This window comes from Rutilus rutilus (genome assembly GCF_951802725.1).
Source record: "Rutilus rutilus genome assembly, chromosome: 11".
Classification (NCBI taxonomy): domain Eukaryota; kingdom Metazoa; phylum Chordata; class Actinopteri; order Cypriniformes; family Leuciscidae; genus Rutilus; species Rutilus rutilus.
In genome coordinates this window covers 31,521,684-31,538,332 of record NC_140216.1, presented here as the reverse complement: position 1 = coordinate 31,538,332, position 16,649 = coordinate 31,521,684, and positions in this window count along the sequence as shown.

Sequence of the window (16,649 nt, the reverse complement as noted above, 5' to 3'; positions counted from 1 at the left end):
AGGAACACCATACTAATACTGTGTTTGACCCCCTTTCGCCTTCAGAACTGCCTTAATTCTACGTGGCATTGATTCAACAAGGTGCTGAAAGCATTCTTTAGAAATGTTGGCCCATATTGATAGGATAGCATCTTGCAGTTGATGGAGATTTGTGGGATGCACATCCAGGGCACGAAGCTCCCGTTCCACCACATCCCAAAGATGCTCTATTGGGTTGAGATCTGGTGACTGTGGGGGCCATTTTAGTACAGTGAACTCATTGTCATGTTCAAGAAACCAATTTGAAATGATTCGAGCTTTGTGACATGGTGCATTATCCTGCTGGAAGTAGCCATCAGAGGATGGGTACATGGTGGTCATAAAGGGATGGACATGGTCAGAAACAATGCTCAGGTAGGCCGTGGCATTTAAACGATGCCCAATTGGCACTAAGGGGCCTAAAGTGTGCCAAGAAAACATCCCCCACACCATTACACCACCACCACCAGCCTGCACAGTGGTAACAAGGCATGATGGATCCATGTTCTCATTCTGTTTACGCCAAATTCTGACTCTACCATCTGAATCTCTCAACAGAAATCGAGACTCATCAGACCAGGCAACATTTTTCCAGTCTTCAACTGTTCAATTTTGGTGAGCTCGTGCAAATTGTAGCCTCTTTTTCCTATTTGCAGTGGAGATGAGTGGTACCCGGTAGGACCTTCTGCTGTTGTAGCCCATCCGCCTCAAGGTTGTGCGTGTTGTGGCTTCACAAATGCTTTGCTGCATACCTCGGTTGTAACGAGTGGTTATTTCAGTCAAAGTTGCTCTTCTATCAGCTTGAATCAGTCGGCCCATTCTCCTCTGACCTCTAGCATCAACAAGGCATTTTCGCCCACAGGACTGCCGCATACTGGATGTTTTTCCCTTTTCACACCATTCTTTGTAAACCCTAGAAATGGTTGTGCGTGAAAATCCCAGTAACTGAGCAGATTGTGAAATACTCAGACCGGCCCGTCTGGCACCAACAACCATGCCACGCTCAAAATTGCTTAAATCACCTTTCTTTCCCATTCTGACATTCAGTTTGGAGTTCGGGAGATTGTCTTGACCAGGACCACACCTCTAAATGCATTGAAGCAACTGCCATGTGATTGGTTGATTAGATAATTGCATTAATGAGAAATTGAACAGGTGTTCCTAATAATCCTTTAGGTGAGTGTGTGTATATATATATATATATATATATATATATATATATATCAGATAACAATTTAAGCTGTCAAGATGTTACAACATGCCCCTCATATGTAAAAATGTGCCATTTTAACATCCATTCTTAACAACATCTCACTTCCATTCTTTCAGGGTAAATACAGAAAAAGTAAACACTGTAATAATGAAACAAAACCACATTAATGTACTTGTGAAATTAATGTGGAACAAAATTAAAACTTTAAACCCCATGTGGATTTACACAAACTGAGAAAGTCAAAAAGTGTTATGTTGTGCGCGGCTGTTCCCTACATCATGTAATATTTATTTTGTTTGCACTGGGACACTGACCATAAAATACACTTAAAAACACAGTATTCAGTGATCATAAATATTGATCATTTTATTTGTGCGCTGCAATCCAAATCATCAGAATTCATGCTCAAATGTTAATTGCTTCATCACCAATTGCAGAATATCGCGAGGAGCTCTAAACATGTAGACAATGTAAATTGACAACAATGGGACAACAAATTTCCTTTCTGCTGTTTTTTTTCTTCTTTTTCTTTTTCTTTCAGAAATAGATTTTTTTTCTCCTCAGCACACTTCCTTAGAAATGAAAGTAAAAGTGTGTCATGTGCAGGAAATGTCGATATAACGAAACGGTTATCAAACTATTATCTGCTCAACTTAACAGCTGAATCGACGACAGTCTCCTGTCCCACAGACTCTATCTGGAGATATATGGTAAGTTTTCCTTCAAATTATGATGCTTAAATTTGACTAGAATTAAAATATATATACCGACTATATAATGTTAAACAAAAATAGGGGTGAGTGGGGCACTACCTAACGCTGGGCTAGTTGTAACACGCGGTTCGAAACTTTCCACACATGCCAGCATGGCAAAACTTGTTGGCAAAAAAGTGCATTTACTAGTTGCCATATAAACACTATATAGAGGAAAAAAACTGCGCCAACATTAAAATCTTTGGAAGATATTACCGAACATTTATTTAACCATAGCAAAAGTACATTTCTTAATCTTAATTTTTCATCTCTGTTTTTTGTGTTTATTTAAAAAATACAAATATGATATTATTTTAAACGTATATCTGTTATTTAAATGTTGAGATAGTTCTTTACTGCTGATCTAACCAGCAGAAGACACTATCCGGGTTTAAATCCTATTTGCACAGATGGGGCACGTTGTAACACTGCACTACAATGTGACCCTATTAGAACTATGCTATTCTATTCTATACTTGTATAAATAATATTGAGAAACCATGAGAAAAGGGTGAATAAAGACAGAATCAATGTTCAGAATTATTAATTATTATCATTATTATTATTATGTTTTGAACTATGCTGTATAGCTGTGTTTTGTGGTGTGTTTGTTAAACTCAAATTACATTATTTTTAATTATTAAAAAATTGCATTATTTTAAACAAAAAATGTTATAATTCTATTTTGACAAAATATTTAATTTTGTCGTGTATATTTTTTTTGATTAGATCAGATCATTTGTAAGCAGTCATATGGACATGTTACAATGTGCCTCTCACGTTACAAGATGCCCCACCTATGGGGCATGTTGTCACATTTCACTTCCATTCTTTCAGGGTAAAATCAAAAAAAAAAAAAAAAAAAAAGCATACACTGTATTAATGAAACAAAACCACAATTGTACTATACATGTGTGAAATCAATGTGGGAAAAAATAAATACTCTGAACACCAAGTGAATTTATACATGCTGAGAAAGTCAAAAAGTGTTTTTGGCTGTGCCCCGCTCTCCCCTTCACTTTAATGTCTACAAATGAATAACATTTCTTTAATTGTTTAACCATTACATCATGTAATATTTATTTTGTTTGCTGTAGGACAATGACCAATACACTAAAACCACAACATGAAATGATCATAAATATTTATGTTATTTGTGAGCTGTAATCTGAGGATGTGGTTTTGTAGCTGGCTCCCTCTTGCTTGTATGATCTCTCTCTCTCCCCAAAAGACCTTCCACCCATGAAAGCTCTAAAGGCCCCCCTTTTATAATCACTATTGAAACACATATCTACATTTATGCACATGTTGCTTCTACTTACATTAACAGTTATATTATTTGCTCTATTTACTTGCGTCAATACATTTCTTTGCATTTGCGTCAATGACATTAGCAATACACACATTCTTTACTGTACATTCAGGGGCAGATCTAGAAAATCATTTACAGGGTGGCATGAGGTCTATGAGGGGTGGCAACACCAAAACAAGCATCCATGCATAGTTTTTGGGGATTTATGGCCTGACATACACAATTGTGTTCACAAATATTGCATTACCACAAAGTAATAATCTATAAGGTTTAAAAAAAAAAAAAAAATCAATATCCATCATGGCACCATTTCAATGTACTTTATATGAATATCAACAGATTCTATATGTTTCTGAGCTTGTATTAATAAGACAAGCTGTTTTATTAAAATTACATAGCCTGCTTGGATGGTATAAATCACATGTTTTACAGAGCAGCAAAAATGTTTGAAATGTCGAAAGAAATACTATTACATAAAAACACTGAGACTGGATCAGTTTTGAAAACAGTGTTTGACAACCGTTACTAACAGAGGTGGGAATGTCTGTGTGTGGTTACCCAAAACACACTATATACCACATACTCTAGCAACACCCCATCAACTGCATAGCAAGAGCCTAGCAACCAGCCCAAATAACCTTGAAACCATCTAAAATCTTGCGAACAACTATCTATTCTGGCCTAACGGACCAAACTATTTACGTCTTTGAAACAAGATTTTAAGTTTGTTTTAAGACAAGCTCGTATACATTTGTCTTTCAAACTTTTCAATCTAGTTATTACAGTTTTTCTTGATTGCTATAACACATAATTCATAAAACAATTCACTGTTTTCTCACAACTATAAGCACAATCTCAAAACGATACACCAACTTGCACAAACCTCAAACTTCCAAGTCAAAATAAAATGTTCTAGTCAAAATCAAATTTTGGCCTCAAATGACACAGAAAATTTAAATACACAGACTACTTCACTGTGAACACTGAACACTGGTGAGGTCAATTCATAATAGAGTAACAAAAACATCTTATTGAGATTCAGGAATTAGTTTGCACCTCAATGTCTATTACAGTGTAGATTAGAACATCAATACATTTACAAGTACAGTAAAATACAATGAACTTTTGGAGAAAAACATAATTACACTACTGTAAAGAGATCTTGCAGTAGGCCTAGATGAAAAGCACTAGAAAAGAAAAGTTAAAATACCAAAGAATTGTTATATGAATTTGGTATGCACCACAATACAGTACAGTAAAACAAAAAGAATATTCAGCATTCTCTAAACATTTGGCCTTTTTTTTTTTTTGGCATTTTTTCTTCAGTTCTGCAAAAATACAGTAGGCTACACATACAAATGGCTGCAAATAAAGTTGACAAATACAAGTTTGAGGGTGAACAACATGTGCTACAGTTTACTGTACATAGAATAGTGAAATTTCCCTCATCTAAAGTACTGGTACTGTGATTATACTGTAGGCTATGTGCAAGTATAAAAACCCTGGAGATGATTCTTTCAGCTCTCTCTCTCTGAGATTCTGAGAATTTCAAAGAAATGTGTCTTTGTTTTGAGAACAACTGAATGAATGGTTTGGGAAATTGGGCCAACTGAATCAGTTATAATGTGTTAGCAATCAAGAAAAACTGCAATACGATTAGATCCTTACATAACTCTGCCATAGTTTCTTTGATCGGATTGGTCGGATGGAAAAAAGGCCTAAGTCCATGATGAAAAAATATGGGCATGTCGCTGCAGTCTGTAAGGGAAAACAGCAATGTGCTAGATGTAGTGGTCATCATGATTATGGGGAGTGTGAACAAGGGACACCGCTAAAAAGCTGTAACTGTGGAGGTGAACAGTGCTGGCTTTGGGGGATGCGTGGTTCATTGGAACGCTGTAAAAAATTCAGGATGCAAGAGGGAATTTCATATGCTGAGGCAGTTAAAAAGGTGAAACAGACAGAAGAGGGTCAAGAAAATGGACCAACAGTCCCAATGAACCAGAATAGTAAACTGCCATCGCAACACAGAATAAGACTTTTTTTTTTTTTTTTTTATAAAAGTGAAGTTCATGACATTTTTTGATTTCCTCAAAGAGAAAGACTTAAAAGGTTAGTTCATCCAAAAATAAAATTTCTGTCATTACTCAACCTCATGTTGATCTTAAACCCGTAAGACCTTCATTCATCTGCCTAACACAAATATGATATAATTAAATATAAAAAGATATTTTTGATGAAATCCAAGAGCTTTCTGACCTCGACAGCAACATCATAACCACTTTCAAAGCCCAGAAAGGTAGTAAAGACATCGTTAAAATAGTCCATGTGTCTACAGTAGTTCAACCTTAATGTTATGAAGCGACAACAAATTTGTGCGCAAAAAAATAAAATAAATAAATAACAACTCTATTCAACAATTTCTTCTCTGTCTGTCTCTGACGCTGTTCACGTTGTAAACACAGCGCAGCACTTTCGGGTTATATGTCAGAACGCCGGCTCGGAAATTGGCAGGATCCTGCATTAAAGGCACACTGTGTAGAAATTGTGTTTTTGTCAAACAGCGACCCCTAGAGTCGCTGTGGAATACTTGCACTGTCGTAAATACCCCTCCACCCCCCCATTGTAAGTCGATGTACCATCACAAGGGTCTTGGAAATATATTATGAAGGTTGAAAAGCTACATAGTGTTCCTTTAACATAACACGCATGTGTTGTGGTGCTCATTTGAACAACGTGGAGACTGACAGGGCAAAGAAGAAAATGTTAAAGTAAAGTTATTATTTGGGGTTTTTTTGCACACAAAAAGTATTCATATCACTTCATAAGGTTGAAGCACTGTAGTCACATGGACTATTTTAATTTCTATACTACCTTTCTGGGCCTTGAAAGTAAGGCTGAAACGATTAGTCGACATTATCAGCAACATCAATGATAAATATTTGTTGACAAATATTTTTGTTGTTGAATAGTCGTTTGATCTCATATGACCTAATGTAAGGGCCTGCATTAACACAGTTTGACCAGTGTGGCGCTGTAGCACAAGACTGCAATTCAGCCCTCCCGGATGCAATTTAAGTGTGGTCAGAAAGCTCATCATTTCATGTTTTGTCTGTAAAGCCGGCTTAATTTCTTTAATTTCATTTCTGTGATTTGACATAACACTCCACCTCCTTAGCCAAACCCAACAACACTGTTCCAAATTATTATATTGAGTAACTTTAGTAAATATTTAAATAGGTGTTACAAGTGTTGCAAGTGTCAAGTCAATGAGAAGTAGAGGAGGAGTATTAATTGCGACCTATATACAGGCTGTCAGCTGACTCTCATTTTTTGTGAAATCGCTGGGAGCCTGGTGACACCAATAAATAAATGACAAAAGAAACATCTGGAGTTATTATACTTGACTAAATAACTAAAGATAAATTTGATGGATTGATTGGATTGAAGTGTCTGTAATTGTTGTTAATAAATTATTAAAATGGGTATCTACTACACAGTTTATTTAAAAGTAATTTGTGGCTTAAAAATATAAATGTTAATAAATGCTATAACTACCAATTTGAAAATTTGCGCACCTACACACAAACTCTGACCCATGCGTACGAACACTTTGGAGACGGAGCAGTTTGGCGACACCGATGGTGAGCTGAATGACTGACCGCAGATGAAGGAAAACCACTTTAAATCTTCATTATGAGTCCTAATTAGGGATGCACCGATACCAGTTTTTCAGAATCGATCCGATCACAAAAATTCTGAGTATCAAAACATTTTGTGTGTTAAACACAATCTACTTAATACAGACAACTTCATTCTAAAGAAAAACAACAAAAAATATATGAAGAGTTCAGATGCAAAAGCCTCTAAGTGCCATCTAAAATTTTCTTCTAGAATGATTATTTTTATCAAGCCTGTATATTTAAGTTCAATAATTTCACTTAAATGACAATAAATAGGTCATTTTCATTGCCATTTAAGTGAAATGACTGAACTTAAAATATACGAGCTTGATAAAAAAAATGATCATTCTGGAAGAAAATTTCAGATGGCACTTAGAGGCTTTTGCATCTGAACTCTTCATATGATCATAATCTGACATAAATGCTATTATAAACTAGATTAGTGGATAATTCAGCAGTAAAATTTAGTCTAGAAAAATCACGAGTGCACAATAATTGTAGCCTACTATAAAATTTAGACATTTTTTAAAATGTATAGCACAGCTGTTAAATGAGGTAGCAACATATAATGGAGGACAGAACAGAAGGGTGAAACACTCATTTTCAGTCAATCTCATGTTAATCTTGAGTACCTATAGAGTAGTACTGCATCCTTCATATCTCCAAAAAGTCTTTAGTTTTTATTATATTTATAAAAGAAAGATAGGCTGTACCGAGTCTATGGGGATAAATTGATGCCAAAACCATTGAAAATGGACAGACTAAAAGTCACAAATAGATATTACAACTTCACAAAACACAATCTACAAATAGATTAAAAATCCGCAAACAAAGTCCTCATGACCCGCAAATGTAAAACAAGATCTACAAATAGATACAAAGTCCTCAAACAAACTCTTTGTTATCCACAAATATAAAGCATGATCTACAAAAAAATAAAAAAATCCACAAATAAACACATCCTGATTCACAAATAGAAATCAGTGACTTGTACTTGAAAACCAGAATTTGAATGAATGTAAAGTGACTTGTTTGCAGGTGAAGATCATGTTGTGTTTGTAGATTGTGTCACATTTGTTTTCAGAATTCTGGCATTATTGTTTCGCTGTTGTGACAAAATAATGCCATAATCATTGAAAATGATTATGTAAATGACTATGAGTCAAAAATGCATATTACAATTTGTAATATTCCACAAACAGACTCTTCATGACATACAAATATAAAATGTGATCTACAAATAGATTTAAAATCTGCAAACAAACTCTTTATGATTCACAAATACAAATCAGTGACTTGTACTTGACAACCAGAATTTGAATGAATGCAAATTGATTTGTCTGCGCATGAGGGTCATTATTTGTTTGTAGATTGTGTTGCATTTGTTTTCAGAATTTTGGCACAACTGTTTCGCTGTTTTTCCCATTAAAAATCTACAAATGCCCTCCTCACAATTTGCAAACAAACACAGTCTAACTTGTATTTTCAAACCACTGTAAAAATACATTCTTACACATTCTGTGCAAAGCTCAGCATGCAAGTGTTGAATCTGTGTTTGCAAATCACAGGGCATTCACAGATCCCTCTGCACACGTCTACAGATCTTTTTGGCACTATCTTTCCGCAGAGTGTGTGACTACGATCCTCACGTGTAGTCAGCCAATCATGGGTATTGCTTCAATGGGATGTCACGCTCCCTCAATAAGCCCTTTTCAAAATAAGAGCTGACACTTCTCGGACGGGTGGGCTGGGCCATAGGCGTAATTTGCGGGTGGGACGGGTGGGACATGTCCCCACCACTTTTTGCTAAGGTCGATATTGTCCCCACCACTTTTGAAACATCTCGCGGCACGAATGTACCAATACAAATAAATAAAAGATCTCCAGTTAACTAGCAGAGCATTCATTTAGTTCGTTTGTAAGAGGCGATCTAGCACTGAAATGTGTTGTTTTTGAAATCAAGTGATCAAAGTGCTCGTTGTCGCTGCGAGCAGATACAGATACAGACACAGGCATGGATACTGTGTTCTCTTGTGGCTCGCGCACAGTCATCACTCGGACGCGTGCTTCAATCCGTTGTGGAGACTCTCTATTCGTTCCGGTGAAATTACAAAACAAAATGCATATAAACGTATGATTGCCTGATATACAACCACTGATAAACATAATGGGTTTTAATGAGAAAAAAAATATATATATACGAGTGCGGATTAGAACCCACAACCTCTTACACGCTTGGCAATAGTTCTACCACTGGACCATTTCAGCAAACACAATTTTTTAAAGGATTTACCAATACCAACATATATCAAACCTCATTAAACGACAAATTAAACCCATGTACTATTTCAATCGATTGATGGACATGTTATTGTACATACATCGATTTATGATTTAGCATTCATAACCCCCCCCCCCCCCCCCCCCCCCCCGGTAAAAAAAAAAAAAAAAACGTCCCACCCACTTTTTAAAACAAAGTTACGCCACTGGGCTGGGCTCACTGCCATTTACCGTTGTTGGTGTTGTAGCCTACCTAAATCCGACTCCCGGACAAATCGCACTCCCCATCGCGTGCAAGCGAGTTTAAATGCACTTCCTTTGCTATATCCGTTTATCGATCGATTTTTCACACAGCAAGCACCCAGATCCTGCATGGAAGCTTTGTCTACACTTGAATTAATTAACAGAAAGTGAACTAGTGTGGATAAAATATGCAAAAAACAAACACAAACAAACAAATAAACATGGCAGATCCGTTCAAACTATAAACTTCGACGGGTAAGGAATAAAGCTACCAGCTATCAAAACAAAACTGTTAATTTCACTTAATTTAACTGAACTTATCGTTTGTGTGTTAAACACGCTGTGGTTTATAGGAAAATATTGTATTACTCTCCCCATTGTACATGAATGTCATTAATACATATTGTATATATAGAGGCAAATACCTGTCTTTTTGTTTGTTTGTTTTTTGCTTAATTGCGTCTTAAAAATAGAAATAAAACAAATTATTAGTGATAACTGACACTTAAAGCTAAGAATGTAAAGAAACTTTAGAATTTTTTTTTTTAAATAAATAGTTATTTTCCAGCACATTAGGGCCCCAAAAAGCATTATTTATTTCATTCATTCTTTAAATTTTACATCTTACATAGCTTATGGATATACAATTAAAATAGCTGGAGCAATTGCTTTGCAGTCAGGTGCCCTTAAAAAAAAAAAAAAAAACACTGCTAAAAAACAAGATGGGTTTAGCAGGGGGAGTGGGATTTTCACAGCATTAAAATACGGACTGGTGAAATCACACTCCCCTCAAAGCCTAGGACGGTCATCATGGTACTTTAACTCGTCGTCATGGTACTTTACCTCGATGCCGTGGATTCAAATAATTTAGCTAATAAATATGAACGTGGATATTGCATATGCACTGGCGTGGATTAATGCACAGGCTTGCGTAGGCTGCAGCCTAGGGGCCCCACGTGTGCAGTGGCCTCAGATTGGCCAGACATTTTTTATTTTATTTAAAATTTACTTAAGCGCGAACCAGGCACTGCGCCAGGATTCCAGTTTTGTATGGGCCAGACCAATTGTGGGTGGGCCTTAAATTAAAAACGCTAAATTAAAAACGTTATCCAATCACTGTTTAACCTAATAAAAATTACTGACTAATATACTGTTATATTATCTGTGCGTATACATAATACAGAATTTAATAGCTTGATACTCTTTAAATATTTTGTTGCATTGTAAAAAGTTTCGGTGCATAGGACAGACCTATCCGCGATCGCTCTCCATGGCTCTGACCAAAGAGCGCTTTGGAATCTCCATCATACGCATCATACCTGGGCTGCGTTTCCCGATAACGTTGTCTCTTGGAGCGCTACGAAGACTCTTAAGGTATAACTTAACTAAAGGTATACTACCACTAAAGGTATACGATTGCTAGGCGTCTTCAGGGCTATCATCCACTCGCGAGGCAGAGGTGCTGAGAGGCAGAGGCGCTGGCGCCCTCCTAACAACGGCGCTGGTCGCGCTAACTGCACTTGTCGCGCTAGCACCCTGGGGTGGCAGAGACGAAGATGTGCTAGGTGATGTGGATCTCAGCTCTCTTAATCTCCTGGTTGCAGCGATGACTCCGAGACTGTACTTGCTGATACTTAAGGTACCTAAACAACAACGGTTGCAACAGGGCTGCGGACTGGGTTGGAAAATATGTGACGTCATTATGTTTTTTAATTTAATCAATGTTGATTATGAAAATGAGCATGCAGCATGAGAAAGATATGATACATTTTGAGATGCGCAATATGTCTGGAGACATGGAGTGGGTAAAACATGACCACTTTTTGACCACTTCATCTGCAGAGTTTTGTTTTGTAGAAAGTCTCTTTTTAAAAGATTTTCGTTTTGTATAAATTGTATCTTAATTTTGATCAATGTTTTATCAACCAATTGCCTGTATATAATAAATACGAAGCAAATATATAGCAGACAATGTAATAAGGTGCTGACATGATCACTTGCATTGCACGTGAACTGGAGGGCGCGGAAACTCAGCTTGTGCCTCACAGATTTGATAAATATAGGCTATCTATTATAGAAAGCTTGAAATGTCTACTTTTAAACGAAAATATTCAAAACCAAAAGAAATAGGCTACTCTCTGATTATGTAATCCATATGAAATATGAATTTCTCTCTGGCGTTCATGGCGAGTCCGCATCGTCAACTTCATCTTTGCAGCGACACAGAAAACACCAGTTTATTAATAAACAATTAAAGCGGGGCTCAGTAACTTCGGGATTTCTTCGCTGTATTCTTGCTTTTTGCTCGCAGGTTTCTCTCTAGAGCTCCCCCCACAGCTTCGGAATAGATATTTGACAACACTGTTGTAAAAACTCGTAGGCGATTCTCAGACACCAGAGGCTAGTAGATCAACGACATCAAAGCAGATGGGACATTCTTTAAAACGTCTTCTTCATTCGGGTTCGAACAGCGTGAGGGAGCGCAATAATGACAGCATTTTAGCAGATTTATTTTGGCCGTAAAGCAATTGTTTACATCGCGAGACCTGATATCACGCGAGACTTCCTGATGCGGCGGCCGCCGGCCCGCCGCTTCAAAGTTGCAAGTGCGAATTTTCCGCTCACGGGCACCAGAGGGGTGCGAAACGACCACCATTCAACCCGAAATAAGTAATATAACCATTCCAATGACTCCGAAGCTGTTCAGTTAAGGTAAAAAAGTTACTTAGTTCACCTTTAAATGCCTCCTTGGTTTTTTAGACACATTCATAATCATTACTTTTACCGCTTCTTTGTGGCAAGCTTTAAGCGTGTGGTCGTGCGCGTGAGTGCGGCTATATTGGGCCTACGTAAACGCTCATTATCCTATAGCCGCCTAAGTAATTAAATTAATATAAAGGGGCGATTTGTCCACGACTGGCGTAAATGAACGCTCCCCGCTCACGAGCTCTGATCGGAACAAACCTGAACTTGCGCAGAAACATCAAAATAGACATAACCAGCTTTTTAAAATTGTTTTTAAAACTAAATATTTAGACTATTTTAGCACAAATTATGAGCTTATTGCCGATTTTTTTATAATTCTTGACAAAATTAGGGGCCCTTGACCACCTTAATCCGCCCCTGCAAATGCATATCTGTAAATAAACAAAAATTGGAAAACTTTTAACACAACTGCAGTATAGCTTACTGAATTTTAAACAAAATATAATTTAAACATATTTTGTTGTGTGTATTATAAGTAAAACTAGTCAAATTATGTATTCTTTATTATAGCTTAATTCGGTTATTCTGTTCTATTAAATAATTTAACTAAATTAAAACACTGTAAAGTGTACAGTAGGCCTATATTGAATTGGTGAAGCCAACATAAATTTATATTACAGGGATACTTCACCTCTGGAAAGATGAATGTGTATTTAAAATAGGTCTAAAAAATTGGAAATCTAAAAAAAATTTAATTTGGAGCTTTCTAGACTGAGAAAAGCCAGAAAATGTATTTTTGGCTTATGTGGATGAAAGACAACAACTCCCAGAATGCACTTGCTTCGCTGCCCTAGGAGGCCACGCCTACCGGTTAGAGAGCGCAGTCGAAAACAACAAGGTTAGGCTACCAGTGAGTCTCCGTGACGAGTCTGCCTGGGATTTCGAGATCGCCCAAAATGTCCGGGATTCGGCTTTTGCGTTCTACAGTCGCCATTCATCATGTTTACTGTGGCGAGCAGGACGAGGCTGACGGCCGCGGGAGAACGGCGCAAGGCCGGTGGCGTCATTACTGAGACGCGCCGGTCTCGTATCTCTCACGGAGGTGCGGGAATTTTCTTAGCAATGTTAAAACGCACATCAACCATCACTTGTTTAGCGTTCATGTAAACACTACATTCAGATTCACCAATCGGAATGAATTCAGTTAGATTGAAACAAGAGGTCAGAGGTGTCAAAAGTATTCACATTCAGGGCTTGACATTAACTTTTTTCCTCACTAGCCAATGTGGCTAGTGGTTTTCCAAAGTTACTAGCCACACAGCATTTTTACTAGCCACATTTTTGTTGTTGTGAAATTACCTGATGGCGTGCTAAAATTTACTTGAACTAGATTTACAACCCTTTTAGGGGCTGTTTACACCTGTCCACTTCATGCGTTTTCTCAGATCGGATAGCTATCCGATCGTGAAAAGACCAGGTGTAAATGCCCTCCGAAACGCATTCGAGACGGATTTGAATCCGATCGCTCAAACCACTTCAGGAGGTGGTCTGGGCCGCATTCCAGACAAAACTGGACAAGTGTAAATGCATCTGGTTGTTGAAACCACATATGTAAATTGTACTCCTCCCAAAAATGCTAAAAAATAAACGTGTGAGAGCGTGTTATAGGCTATATGTAATGTTATAGCCAGATATGACGATGCTACTGAACACGCGCGTCACCGCAGATGAGAAGCTGAGCATCATCAAGCCAACGTGCAAACTATCGCAAATCAAAGTGAAAGTAAGTCGCAGACGCTTAACACACAATCATCATCATTAAAATTAAAGAAACGAAATGATCTTACCAGGGCTGTTGCTGCTCTCTCTTATTGCGGTATTTGATTTTTTAATTTTAGCTGATGATCAAAAAAATGCAGCTCATATGTTGCTTTCGTGACGTGCATTAAACCTGCATATTGCGCGGGAACTGAAGATCGGATTTAAATCCGTTTCGCAAAAACACATTTATGTGACCAGGTGTAAATGGAATCGTTTTGATAAATCAGATAGCTATCCGATCTGAGAAAACACATGAAGTGGCCAGGTGTAAATAGCCCCTAAAATGTAAAACCATTGTTACATCCACCCAAATCAAGACTACATAAATATATAACAATACAGGTCATTATCATTAGCTCTGATAAGGTTGTGTGTAAAGCTCCTTTTTTTAAATAAAACCATGTATTATGTATTATATGTTGCCACATTGCTCCACCGGCATACAACATAACTCCAGCAGGGCAGCTAGCTGTCTCTTCGATTCTTTGTTGTCGGTCACTAGCGACAATACTCATTAGGGCTGTCAAAATTGCTCAAAAATGACCTTCGAATAAAAAAAAACACATAGCTTATCTTTGAACTATTCGAACATGGTTGCACATTTTGTCAATGACGCGCATTACGTCAATAACAGGACAAATTAATACAAAGAGACATAACTACTTGTATAGGTAGTTTCATTTAAGTTTAAACATATTTGACAACGTATTACCTACACGAAAACAAGTAAATCAACTAATGGCCAAGACCGCAGACCTCACTCACTCTCGCTCGCTCGCTCACTCGCAGGCACTCTTTCTCTCTCTCGCCCTCCCTCAAGCTGCGTTCACACCAAATGCGAATAGAGCGTCTGGCGCAAGTGTAAAGACGCGTTTACGCGTGTCTGGAGGTCTTGCGGCATGAATGAGGCGTCACGCGCTCTGTGCAGTTTAAATGAACAACAACAATAAGCAAATGTTGAGTGCTGATCAAGAGTTTTGTACAAGCAATTTAAGGTCGCGACTCTTATATAGCAGGCTTCATTCAGTGATTGAAACAAATATTATTAACATTAATTGAAGTTTTACAGTATATAGAACCGACATTGAACGCTCCGAGCGAGCTGTGCTGTGGTAAACATGGAACTTTTCCTTGACATGAAACGGTAAATAATCAAACCAGTGGAAGCCTGCAGTGCATGAAACTGCTGTATCTACCTTATTCATGCAATATCTATTCAGTCAGTACAGTAGCCTACACTTCAGAAATGTTTCTGTTTAACGTTAAATAAAATTATCCCTCAGGCAGCGCGCCCACTCGCAAAGCAGACAGCCACGCCTCTGCTACCGCGGGCGTTTTTCCACATTCGAATATTAATTTTCACCTTCGAAATTCTGTTTTTTAAAACTATTCGAATATATATTAGAATTTAGAATATTCGTTGACAGCCCTATGGGAGTTGTAGTGTCGTAGTGTCACTTATTTCAGATGCCTTTTGAAAAGACTACAATTATTCAACCCGCCAAAGTGGCTAGTTGGAGTAACTGCGTTACCCGCCACGAGCAAAATCCACCCGCATTTGGCGGGTTGGCGGGTGTTAATGTCAAGCCCTGTTCACATTCATTACTCAGGTAGAAGTATAGATACTAGGGTTTAAAAAGACTTCTGTAGAAGTTGTGAAGTATCAACTCAAGCTTTTTACTCAAGTAAAAGTATAAAAATAATTATTTCAAAACTACTTAAAGGAGAACTCCGGTCAATTTTAACATTGAGCTCATTTTTTTTTTTTTTTTTACATTTGGAGTGCTGTCAATACAGAGAACAACGACAAAAATCGGTGTTGCCTACACCTAGTTATTCTATTTTTAAAATTTGCACCCTATTGACTTCAATGGGGCAAGTAGTAAGCCTGCTTTTTAGCCTCTTAACATCCTTTAAGTGTCATTACAAGTGCACAGAAAATGTGAGTGATTCCTTCCGAGTGAACACGGGTGGATCTGCAGTAGATGTTAGAGATATTAATAAAAATGAAGTTAATTCAGCCAGCGCTCATACCTTTGTTTACATCAGGGGGGAAGGAAGTCGACCGGAAGTTGAAGTCGGCCGCGTTCCGCCATCTTGTAGCAGAACTTCACCTGCAGTTAGCATCCCATTGACTCCCATTCATTTTGGCGTCACTTTGACAGCGAATAACTTTACATCTGAGGCGTTTAAAGACTCCATTTGTCCATTATTTATTTCTAAAGAAACACGACAATGTATAAAATGCTCCATTACCTTGTAGCTTATGTTAAGGCCCCGTAGAAGCAGTTTTTGTAAAAGTAGGCTAACTATTGCGTCATAACCACGCGACTCTCTGTCGCACAGTAGAGAGATTACCGTATGGACAGGAGGAGAAGCTCGCAGGCAATCGGGGGGACGTGGAGGCAAAATGACAATATAATTAATCAGAATACCTAGCAAAAGTTGCTCCTGCTCCAAGCTTATGGACAGCTCCTACTCACACTCTCCGTCTCTGCAAAATTCGGAAGGGAATGATTCAGATTTCTCTTGGCACAGCTACTAGAAGACAGACGGGTTGCTCACGTGGTCCGTGTAAAGCTTTGCTCGGTTTGAGTCTGCGCGTCAGGAAAGGAAGTGCT